We start from the raw sequence: 12,894 nt of genomic DNA, 5'->3' as shown, positions 1-12,894 counted from the left end.
AAAGCTGCCAAGTGGGCAGCAATGAACTCCACCAACGCCACATCTATCCTGCTGCAATTAGAGCAAATTGTGTGGCACCTCCTCCTCCACTGAACTGCTGTTCTGTGCCTCAGAAGAAGACTGAAAACCTTAAGATCACTCCCTGGGCCTGCAGAAAAGGCTATTTCACAGCTCACTTTGACAGCTCAAGCCTGCACATACCTCTGAGAATTATGGTTATTAAGCATCCCAGCATGCTGACCTATCCTTGGAAATATGATTGTCATCTAAATAAGTACCCATTCAGGATTTTTTAAAAAAATGCATTCCTCCAGCCCCTGTGATTTGACCTATCAGAATCCTTTAACTGCAATAGTCACCAGAGCTGCTAAACAGTCTAAATGGCAGAAATTAGGTCATAGTTCAATCATCTGCACCTGTTTTTCAGTATTTTGGGTCCATGTGTTTAAGGCAGACAAAGGTCTACATGACTGTCCAACTCAAACATTGCAGCCTGATGTGTAGATCTGTGTTAGCTGCGGGAGCCAAGGGAAGCCAGATGGACCCAGCTAGTAACAACAGAGGGTATCAAAAGGTGGTCCGTGGACCAAGACGATGCACTCAGCTGGTAACAAACCTTCTTTGGATGTTACTCAGGCTGTAAAGGGAATAATTTAAACATCGTATAGGGTCAGGCTGAAGAGAAGTTGGGCAGTGAGAACTTTTACCACTTCCTGCTCTTCTTCCTCTGGACACAAATGCCTCATAGAATCATAGAATCATTTTGGTTGGAAGAGACCCTCAAGATCATCAAGTCCAACCATTAACCTAACTCTGGCACTAAACCATGTCCCTAAGAACCTCATCTACATGTCTTTTAAACACCTCCAGGGGTGGTGACTCCACAACTTCCCTGGGCAGCCTGTTCCAATGCCTGACAACCGTGTCTGTAAATTTTTTCCTAATATCCAATCTAAACCTCCCCTGGCACAACCTGAGGCCATTTCCTCTTGTCCTATCACTTGCTACTTGGGAGAAGAGACCAACACCCTCCATGCTACAACCTCCTTTCAGGTAGTTGCAGAGACCAATAAGGTCTCCCCTCTTATGACATATATTTAATTACATCTCTGTGCAGATTTCCTTTACAAAAATCCTGCAAGCCTCAATCCATTGTGATAGGAGCTGTTCAAAGACAAAGAGGAACACCCTGACCATTTAAAAGACAAAAAAAAAAAAAAAGGAAAAAAAATATTCAGGGAAATCCTCCCACGATTTTAATTTGCAGAGGTATCCTGTGTTGCAAGATCAAATCTATAATGAGATAAAATTTTATACTGTACATAGTCTGAGAAATGTAATTACAATACTGTGTATAGTATGAAATGCAGGATATAATAATTAGCACCAGTTATAAAAATAACTAACTATGTGTTTGTGTATGAGGTTTCAGATAAGTTAATGTGACCTAATCTAATATCATAACTATGATACGGTATCCAGGATAGTAGTTGAGAGCATATTTGACGGATGGGCAAGTCTTTTGAAAACATTTCTCACTTCTGTCTTTTGTGCCATGCCACAACCTAGCACAGACTCCTGACTTAAGATGGGTCTGTAACTTGGCATTGATATGAGCAATAATAGCCTCTGGAGTTGTTAGTATGCTGTCATGTTTAATTTTTTTTTAATTTTAATACAAGTGTCTGACATTTGTTCACATGCGAAAGTACACAAGCACCATGAAAATGGGAATGTCATACAACTGCATATTTGTCTGTACTTGAGAAAGGGTTGATTCCTCTCCATACAGCAGAAATTAGATAGTAAGTCTACAGAGGACAGTAATTAACTAAAAAACTGCTTATGTGCATAAGAGTTCTATCTCAAGTCCCATCAACACTGCTCATCCCATTACGGTTCTGTGATAAGTCACTGTCCTACTGGCAAAGCACAGACAAAGAACATTATGTTACTCAGTGATGACTTGTGAGGTTGACAGCAGCTGATGCACGAAGTGGAGGTTCCTCCAACCCACCTGTCCCCAGCTGCAGGGCCACCAGCAGGAGAGCAGCACACCAGAGCACCAGGATGGGTCGTGCTGCAGCCTCTGCTTGTCGCCACCCCTCTGTTCCCAAAAGCAATGGGTAGCATTTGGCCAATGACTCGACAAGTCTATTTTTGCTAACTTTTTATCCTGTATATTCTATTTCTGTCACTAAAGAGTGCTCATGCAAATGTATGTATGGAGGCTGCTGTTATAAAGCTGCAATTTACTGGATTGCATTTATTTTACTACAGTAGATTACGACAGACAGAAATTATCATGGTAAAGATGTTTTCATTTACACAAAGGGAGACTTTTCTTTGCAATTCTTGTAAAGCTTATTCTTGTTATCATCTTTTCCTGATTGCACATCTGTCATTTCTTTTACAGTCTTGGTGCTTTTCTGGTTAACCTTATTTTTAGAATAATGGAGGAATTTTTAGTCTCAGTTCAGAAGCAGTTCATACTGGAAAATGTAATCTTCATTGGCAGGAAAACTGCGTATGGGTTTTAAATTTATTTCCAGCCCAGCTCCCTATCAGTGCATTACCATAACTGCTAAGCACTTTCCTGGTCATGTTGAAGACACCAGCTGCTTTCAAAAGTCTTAATTTAATATATTCATCTCCTCTTAATCACATTACGTATACTCAGGATTCCTTCCTTTATTATTTGTCAGAGGTTGCTACTTAATAAATACCTGTATCTAGATCCCTTCCTACTGTAAAATAATTCAATTTCTTTGCTACCATCAGTCAACTTGTATAGTACTAGTAGCTTTTGAATAACCTTTTAATTCATTTTTTCTACTTTCTTTTCTGTTCTTAAATGGATGAATATTACAGAGGTAATTAGATAGTTCCAAATTTGTAGACACTTCTAAATACTGGCATCATATACAATTTCAACTTGACCTCTGATTTTTAGTTTGGAGTGTAGGGGTTTGAGGGGAACAGCAAGGAAGAAAGTTGTCTTCAATTTTTATTTGAGCATTTTTTTCAGTTTTGATTTTAGTTACTTTTTAGCCAAAAACACCTCTGAGACTTTCATCATGAAACCAAGCAATATCAGGCATAGTCAATACCTAGAGAAGATAAACCCAAGAAAAATAGGTAAAGATCTAAAGTTACTATACTTTTGGTGCTTCAGTAGATGGCACCCTTTGCTCTAAGGAGGAAAGGAATGGCTGTACCCTTCTGGTACCAGGTGGAGAGTAAGTATAAAGAAAGAAGCTTAAAATTGAAGTCAAGGTTATGACAGCTTTTGATCATGAGCTATCCCATGACACATATCACAAGAACAGCAGCATCTTGGTAAAACTCCTGTGTGGATAATTATTCATTTGCCTTGAATTCCCTTTGTGATTTCAGTCTCAATGAGCAGTCTTCTTCAATTTCAACCAGAACTTGTTTCATACAACATGTTCACTGGAGAGTTGCTCCATTTCAGGAATCGATGAGTAACATAAAGAAGTTCATTATTTGTCCAGGATAATAAAAAAGAGTAACAAGGCTTGCTACTTTGTTTTTATTTTTTTGTGAGGATCAATCTCTGTTTCAGTTAAGTAGCAGTTTTGCTGATGACCTGATGTTTAGTAGATTCATGACAATACTGCAAATTGTATTGCAAAGACTGTTCCACAGAGATACGGATTGTGTGGACTGAAGTGGGACAGTGCTGATTTTCAAACTTAACTGCGTTTGTTAACACAGTGCTCAAACATGATCAAGACTAGTCATATTTAACTGGCAATCTTTGAATCACCAGTGCTTTGGAAGTAAACATCCAAAATCAGATTGGAAAAGTGAAAATGCTGGTGGCAGCCTGTCTCTAAGAAAAGCTTTACTACTGGGAGCTGCCAAAAGAGACGTTGCTGATGAAGGAATGTGAAGATGTTGGAAATCTCATTGAATGAAATTCTTAAAGAGCATTGGGTGCCTTGAGCCTGGCTCCGCTATAGCTCAGGGTTCTGCAAGACTTCGGTGAGTTAGGAAACCTCCATACAACTGGATGGGAAATAAAAGGGGAGGGGGGAGGATGAGTTTACTGTAGATACACAGAAATTAAATTGTTTGCATGTTTGCATCTAAATATTGGCTGCACCTGCAGAACCTTGTCAATTAATTATTTTCATAAAGAAATAATTTAGTTTTATAGATATCGAGTCCTACTCTGTGTCTCTCAGCATGTGATGCAAGGGTGACAACAGCTAGTCTAATCACAACCACCAATGAAAAGGAAATTGTCATTAACTGCAAAACATAGTAGCAGTGAGAAACCAGATGAATTAGAAGCCTGGTGGGACTCCAGCTACTACAAGGCTGAATTTCCTGCTATAAGAGTAAAAATAACATAAATACTTTTTTTTTTTTGGTCTATATCTAGATCTTATCAGTACAGATGGAAAATGGAAAAGTGGAAACATACATTTTTCTCACATTGATGGAAAAGATGTGAGAAGCATGCCAATAGTACTGTGATCTTCGGCAGATGAATAATTTACAGTTTTTTGATATAAACCCCAATATCCTCCTGGGAAAGGTCAAACCAGAGCTGGGAGCTATTTATCCTTATCAACTGACAAATCTTAAGATTGTCGGGGAAAAGATGCAGGAGGTATAGCAGGGAGAAAGAATGCAAAATGGTGCAATTAAGGTAATAACTGAATAGAAGAAATTCCTTTACCAGTGCTAAAGACAGGCTTCAAGATCCACAACTTGAAAAAAGGTGCAATGAAGTTAGTGCCATTGCATCATCTTTATAAGTAGTTCTCCTAATGAAGAGCTAATAAACATGAATCCTTTGTACATTGTTACTCCACTAATAATGCGTGAAACATGAGTCCCGTGATATTTTTATCTGATTCCTGTAATCTTTTTGTCTGGGGGTAAAAAAACAGAGACTTAGTTGTTCCCTTGTATCTCTGCAAAAGCTATTTTGATGTGCATCAGCTTTGGGAGCCAATGACACAATTTTCTAGTGATCTTGCTACCAGTTTACTCACTTACGTAGTAAGATTTTGCTTTCTCCCTGCAGAGCAGTAAGACCTTGCATCATGCTCCTATTCATTTGACTTCCCTTATTTCCTGCAGGCAGCTATTTCACTTCCAGCCCTACCTTCCTTCCATAAACCATCCCAGGTGATCTGCTCTACCATTTGAGGTGTCTAGTATGCTATCTACTACAGATCACAAAAAAACCCCACCAACCTTCTGTAAGAATTTTATAATATCTATGTTCTCTGATAGGCCCTTAGCATCTAACATCAATCAGACATGGCACCATCTCTGGGCACTTTGGCACATGACTGGAATGGATGAAAAAGCAAGAATGAATACAATCCTCCAACATATTCTTGAGAGCATGCTATTGGAAGTTGAGGAGTTTGGAGTTCAAAGGCCATGATTTAGGATTTCCAAGGAAACTGAAAATTCAATTCTGGCACAGATTCAAGCCCTGAAAGTAGCTTCCGTCCTCCTCCTCAAAAGAATACCCAAACAACCACAAAAACCTAAACAAAGAAACAAAAAACAGACAATCCCTCAAACAACAAAATACCAAACACACAGAAAAACAAACAAACAACCCCAAACAAATAAACAAGAAACACTGGAAGCTATAATGTCAGTTGTTTCTGTAAGTAACACTTTCTTCTAAGTATAGAAAAGGATTTTTGTGAAATGCGTACTAAGATGAATGGAAATACACATCAGCTTTGTTTATTTCGTGCCTTGGTTTTGGGGAAACTGTTGGATTTTCTTTTTGCTCTCCTAGAAAGCTCTGGCAAGTGCTTATTAGTAGGTTCTCTGAATCTGGAAAATTTGATGAAGCGGTTTGAGAGAAGGATTGAAAGGTGGCTGATGTTAAGTACCAACACTGGCTTGAAACATCAGAAGTAGAGCTCTTGTACTTGCAGCCCCATCGTTGTAATGTGCAGCTTCATGATTCCTTTGACCTATTCTCTTCATTTACCAAGCGCTGTATCCTCTGTTCGTTTTGCACCTTTTCAAATAATTCAATTGCACTTGTTGTCTAATAATTTGTTGTTTACTCCATCTCATCCCTCTCCACAATTCAGCCATAAATCATTCCACATAGAGGATGTTGACTCCAACATGCTGCAAGAGCAAACAGTCTGTTACCAAACTCATCAACTATTTAATCAGCTCTTTGTTTGTAAATGTTGAACGTAGTGTGATAATTTTCTTTGGAGTGTGTGCAGCAATGTCTCTGCATGTCAATCAGAATATTTGTGTGGCCCACTCACTTTAGGATTGCACTGCAGAGCTTTGGAGTTTATCCATCTGTTTTGTTAATCTCTTTTAACCATTTCCCTGCCCCAGCACTCATTTTTTTTCACTCCAGGTCCTTACCCTGTTTTACCTTTTGCTTTTTTTCCTCCACATGCATGATTCCTTGGTTCTCTCTGGCTTCTCATTCAGCTTATCCAAATCTTCTCTTGCAGCTTTGCTTCTTGCCAGAGCTATCTCCCAACTCAACCTGTCTGTGATAGGGATCAACGATTCCCTGTCTCCTTCTCTGACTAGTCCTAGTCCTATTGTTCATCCTCTGTTTTAAAATGTATAGAATCATGTAATAGCTTGCGTTAGAAGAGACCTTAAAATGTCACCTAGTCTGACCACCCTGCAATGATCAGGGACATCTTCAACTAGATCAGGTTGCTCAGAGACCCATCCAACCTGACCTTGAATGTTTCCAGTGATGGGACATCTACAATCTGTCTGAGCAACCTGTTCCAGGCAACCACCACCCTCATTGTAAAAAATGTCCTCCTTATATCTAGTTCGAATTTATTCTCTTTTTGCTTAAAACCTCTTGCCTTGTTACAACAGGCCCTACTAAAAAGTCTGTCCTGCAAATTCCACTCCCTTGTCAAATATGCCTCCTCGAATTCCCTCTTCCATTTTCTGCACTAGCGCTGATCTTCCTTCCTCTTGTCACAACCTCTCTAAGCCAATGTTCCTTTCACAGCTCTCTGTCAGAGGTTTCCCTTTCCCAAAAGTCTGGGTCTTCAGACTTTCAACTCTTCTGCTTCTCTTTTCCCTGTCCTTAAGGCACTTAGGTTATGCGCATTCCTTTCTTCCCTTCCCAGGTACCCTGCAGATGAGAGCACTAGGAGTGGGCTCCAGTTCTCAGTCCTGTGGAGGGTAACGGTAGCCCAGCCTTGGGATTAGAGGATGGGTCTTACTTGGTGCTTCATCCCTGGCCAGACTGTGCCCCACCAGCCTGCGGCACCAGCCATACCCAGATGGAGCAGTGCCAGGGCTGCTGATGCAATCACACATGCTAACAAGGAACATGGAAAAAAAAATGAATCTGAGAATAAAAATGTTCTGGTAATCGTACTACCTGCCATGTCCATACTAAAGGTATTTCCTAATTAAGGATTCTGTTTTGGTGGCTTCCTCATTCTTATGCTCAAACATTAAATTGGTAGGGCAAAACTTAGTCCTAGCTACGAATTCTTTGCAGTTCATTGTAGACAAAGTTCCTATTTAGAGATCTGAATGTGTGGGGGTACATACACTAGGTGGGACTTGAAACTAATCACAGACCACCAGCATTTAGGATTGTCACCCCACAGGTCTACTCGTGGATGCCCCCATGGCCTTCTCATTGCTGCTGTGTGTGCATACATGTGTGGGTTCTCTGCTCAAGGACTTCAGCAGTTTGTCTGACATAGACAAATATTTTGGATTAAGTTGTGACAGTGATGGAGAGAATTAATCAGTGGTCTGTATGATGGACAGCAATGGTCTGGATTAAGGTGTAATTGTAGTTTATTGATATGAGAAATTATATTGCACAAATCACGGTACAAATTTGTAGTCATATATTTGTCTTGAAGTCTATATAGTAGTAAAATGCAATTTTAGCTGGAATGCTTACTATTGAAAACTACTTTGAGAGTCTCAGAGGTTACAGTAACTGTCAAGTTATATATTTTAGCAATTTAAGGAGTACTTAGGGTCCCTCTTTTCTTCTTTTTCATTATCATGAGATCTGGGAAGGTTATCTGGCAAAAAATGTCTGCTTACATACGACACTCACTTTCATTGTCTTACAGCAACACTATAGTTGGCAGCTCCACAGTCTAGAAAGCAAATAAAGACCATAATGAAAATGACGGCAGCTTCAAGGGGTTTAAACAGAGCATCAATTATTGGCCGAGATTCTTGCCAAGACTACACCAGCAAAATGTGATGACATTCAGTGCTAACCCTGTGAAACTGTGATTGACAGTCTCTGCTGAATGCGTTAAGTGATTGTACTTAAGTATTGGAAATCCCAAGTGTCCATTTTTTTTTTTTTTTCCCTATTGAAAAGCAGTGTGAAGAGCTGGAGCTGGGCTTTTTCTCTTTGCTTATTGTTTCTGAGCATTTAGGATGCATTCACATCACCTCTTGTCAAACACAGGGCACATGCCTCATTCATACACCCAAGAAAATCGAGACTCTGGATTTTCATAAAATCGCTCCATTCCAATTGCTGAGATTTAAGAAAGCAAAACACTGCAAAGCTCATGACACAATTGCAGAGGCTGGCAAAATTGTCCTACCACTAACACACACATTTCTCAATAGCAGTCCTCACAGAAATCAAGGACGTCCTCAAGTAACAGCCACAGTTTCTCTGCATCCCAGCGTTCGTAAGATAACTGTGAACAATGGATGACCCTGACTGTGTCTGCATTAACAGAGACCTTCTTACACATTCTGGTGCTACAAATAGTAAAGGTAAATACGTTGGGCTTTGTGAGCTCCAACATGTCAAATCCATTAAAAAAAAAAAAAACAACAACATTTTGCTTAACTGATAAATACGACTCATTAACAGATTTCATTAAGTGATTGGATTTGCGTTAGGTCCTGACGCTTGTCAGATTTGTGTTGAAAAACTGAATTGAAAAATTGTTAGAAAATAGTTTCACAGATGAGGGATCTTAGTTGCATGTCCTGCTGCAAAAATCTGTTCTAATAGCACTATTTCCAGCAAACATAAACTAACAACAGGAAAAGCTTGGCTAGTTCATTTACAGATATAAGTGAACTTTCAAACAACAAATATAGCACATTAAATAATGTATAATATATATATTATATATATTATATATATTATATATGTAACAATATATAGCTAGGAAATTTTAGGAGCCCAATAGAATGTGCTGTACTGATCTTCATGTTTCGGGGAGGCTTCATTGCCAGGTCACATGTACTCCTTAGTTCATGCAGAATGATTGCAAATCTTACTAGCAGCCGATTTTATGACAATGAGGAAAGTTTAGCTACTTTTGCTTCAATATTTGACATCAAGTGACCCAGACTGAGTGGTTACGCAGTACATAAATCAGAAAACTCTAAACGAAACCTCAGTGAAACAGACCCACTTCAAGAGTTTTGTGTATGGCTACAACAAGCCTGTAATTCACTTCAATGCTCAGCATGAAACATCTTAGAGATAATGGAGGGAAATGAGATGCACACTTACTTAAAAGTTGTAAGACAGCTTCTTTGCGTGATGAACATTTTATATCATATGGCTGAGTAAGATTTGGATATTCTTTAGTGCTGGTATGAAAACTGTCTGCTACAAAGCATTACCTTATTGGGTTTGCAGCTGAAGAAACAAAATCAAGATTTTTAGAGAGTGACAGAACTACCAGGAGTCCCACCTAAACTTATTTATAATACACCAATGAACAAACAACCTTCCAGATTTACTAGAAAGGATGTAAAAGTGTAATACTTTAAATAGCTATACATGCTTTCCTCCCCAGAAAAGAAACATGAAGCCAAGAGAACATGACAGCTGGCTAATTCACTGTCCAAATCAGCTGTTATCAAAGGTAGCCCTCAGTCATTGACTTCAGTGACTTACCTGACAATAGTCACATTTCAAAAGTGCCCCTTAATTCTGAAAATGTCAATTCTGACAGTAAAATACTGATTCTGCTTAGTACAGAGTATCTGACAGCTAGCATTGTTTTCAATGAGAGGTTCAAGTTCCTACAAAAAAGATTAATGAAATCCCAGAAAGGGTTGCTACAGCAATCCAGTTGAACTGTTTTGAATTCTGAAAGAAGAATAACTTACAGTTGAGCTACTGCATATCCATAGGAAGGCATTCAGTCTTGATTTAAAGACCTGTGTGGCAGTGAACCTATCACATCCCAGATAAAGTGCTTCACAGTTAGTTACCTCAGAATTCAGTTCTTTTTTTTTTTTTTATTTCAGCTTCTAACCATTATATTTTATTATGACTTAACCAATAGTTGAACAACCCATTCTACCCAGGAATCATAATTAGCCAAGTTGAGTTTACATGCAGTCAGGTTCTATGTAAGTGTTTTAGAGTGTCAGAGAGGAAAAACACAGAATTTGTGGAGGAAAAAACACATGTACATGATCCTGATATACACAGCCCTGATGAGCTGGCAGGTCACGAGGTCCCTGAGGAGCCAGGGATTCTGGAGCAAGCAGGCAGGGAGAGGCAGGGCCCCTGGAACAGGCAGCGCAGGAGGCAGTGTTGGGGCCCTGGGCACAGGCAGGGAGGGCAGGTGGCACGCTGGCAGCCCTGGCAATCCCAGAGACGTCATGACTGCAGATTCCCATGGTGACAGTTTCCCCAAACTAAAATATTTTTCCTTTTATAAGATGCTCTCTGAACAACTGGCAGTCTTTGGTCTCCACTCTCTAAGCCATACACACACCTTGTGATACTGGAGAGCGTTACTTTCTCAGGTCTCAGCAAATGCCTCTTCCTGTTGCTTGGTTGTTTTTCTCTTGCAAAGCTGCTGCTTCCTTTTGGCATGCTCAAAGCAGTCATCTTCATAACTTCCAATATTGTGTTTTTTTCAACCAATTATTGTCCATCAGTGGTTTATAACATTGGGTCATCTATTTTCAACCTATTCCAATCTTTTCAAGGCCTTTGCTGTTATCCCACATTAAACACTTCAGAATAGCTGTTTGGTGCAAAGCTCCTGCTCATAGGCCTGGTTCTTACCACAGGCTGATAACAAGCCCCACAGGCCAGGACTGGGGCCCTGTGAGGTTGGCATTGAGCCTGTGGCCTCTGCTGCTCTTCTTCATAGCTTTCATTTATTCTAAGTTTCATGGCAGCCAAGAAAACTCATCTTCAGCTGGCTGTGCAACATGACCTCCCCAGCATTTATCATACTGCTCTTCTCTAAAATGAATTGCCTCACACTTAGGGTGCCCTAAGATCTCCATTCCTGCGTAACTTTTTCAACTGTATTAAGATACATGTTCAAATGAGGCTAGCGTATGGTAAGATAATTTTAATCAACCTACATTTAACATCACTTAGCACTTCATGTTTGGTCACCTGAGGTATTTATTTATTTGGTTGCTGGTGTTTATTCTATGTTCTTTTTACTGCTAAAGATATGGCAGAAGTCTGGATTAGAAACAGTAGTCACTACAGGGACCTCCCTTTGACTGGGGACAGCTGCGCTGGAGGGAAGGAGCCTCTGCTACCTTCTTTTTTTTTTTTTTTTTTTCCTGAAAGACTTGAGCCTGTAGTGCCCCAAAACACAGAACAGCTTAGCTGGCTTCAATGATGGGCTTGGGTCACATGTCTGAACACCTAATTACAGTGTCTTGTTATGGTAAAAAAGACAATATTTTTTTCTTCGCTGTAATTTTATGAAGTTCCAAAGGAAACGAAAATGTAGAAGCTATAACACAATATTATTTTTTAATATAGAGCATTTTATGAACATGTATTAAATGTCACCATAATCATATATACCTACATGTGTGGACAAATATATGTCATTGACAAAATGATATAGAGCACATATATATATATTAGTCAAGGCAAATCTAATCAGGATTTGTCCTTATTGTGGATTTACTGGTAGTATATAGAAATATTTATAGGGCCACCCTAGCAATTTTCAGTGCTAATCTATTTTCCAAGCCAAAAGTCACCCCCATCCCCCATTCTTTTGGATGAAACTGTTTGTCTGGTTTTTTTTTTCCTATCTGGTCTGTGAGCTGGTTTTATTCCAACATGCTGGAAAGAGCAAGTGGAGGTAAGGGTAAAATATATTATATATCCAGGTACAGATATAAAAATCTGAAAATTATTTACATTTCAACAGAATTGTAAAGGAGGGTCTAAAAGTTGGGTGGCTCTGTACAGCAAGAGAGTTTGATCCAGCATCTTACTAGTCTGCTTTATATGCATTTCCTTTCTTTGCACGTGACACTGTACTTCTTGTAGAGAATCTGTTGATAAGAATGTAGACGAATAATATCAATGTCATAACACTTAAGCACAGACTTGCTGTCTCTATTACCAAAGTTTCTGCTCAATTTGAATAATTTTAAACCAAATTAAAATATTAAAGTTTGTCAATTATGTTTTGCCCAGATGAACCAAACATTCCACAAAATAATGTTGGTGACTTCACTGCAAAGCATCTCACTCCACACTAGCACTCAACAAGAATTTGTAGTTATTACTTTGAGACAGGGATTTGACCCCAACCAGGAAGTTTGGATTTTACTGTAATAAAAACATAACTCTTTATGAGACATAATTTCACAGTGGTGAGCAGATACAAATCAGAAACATCAAAACTTGGAAAATCCGGAGTCTTGCTGGGTATTCTTTGGTTTAAGTAACTTCATGTAAAAGACTTACACACAAAGGGTGCAGTGTATTTTGCACAAAAATTTAATTATTTTTTTTCCCCTCAAGGTGATAAATCATGTGAAAAACCCAACCAATTCTTTTCTCACCTCCAGCCTTCCTCTTTAATAGAATTTACCTCTTTACTCCTGGTTGACCTAAATGTACAATTTTTTTTCAGT

Source organism: Patagioenas fasciata, chromosome 2, assembly GCF_037038585.1.
Source record: "Patagioenas fasciata isolate bPatFas1 chromosome 2, bPatFas1.hap1, whole genome shotgun sequence".
NCBI lineage: Eukaryota > Metazoa > Chordata > Aves > Columbiformes > Columbidae > Patagioenas > Patagioenas fasciata.
Note: the sequence above shows the minus strand (reverse complement) of the source record.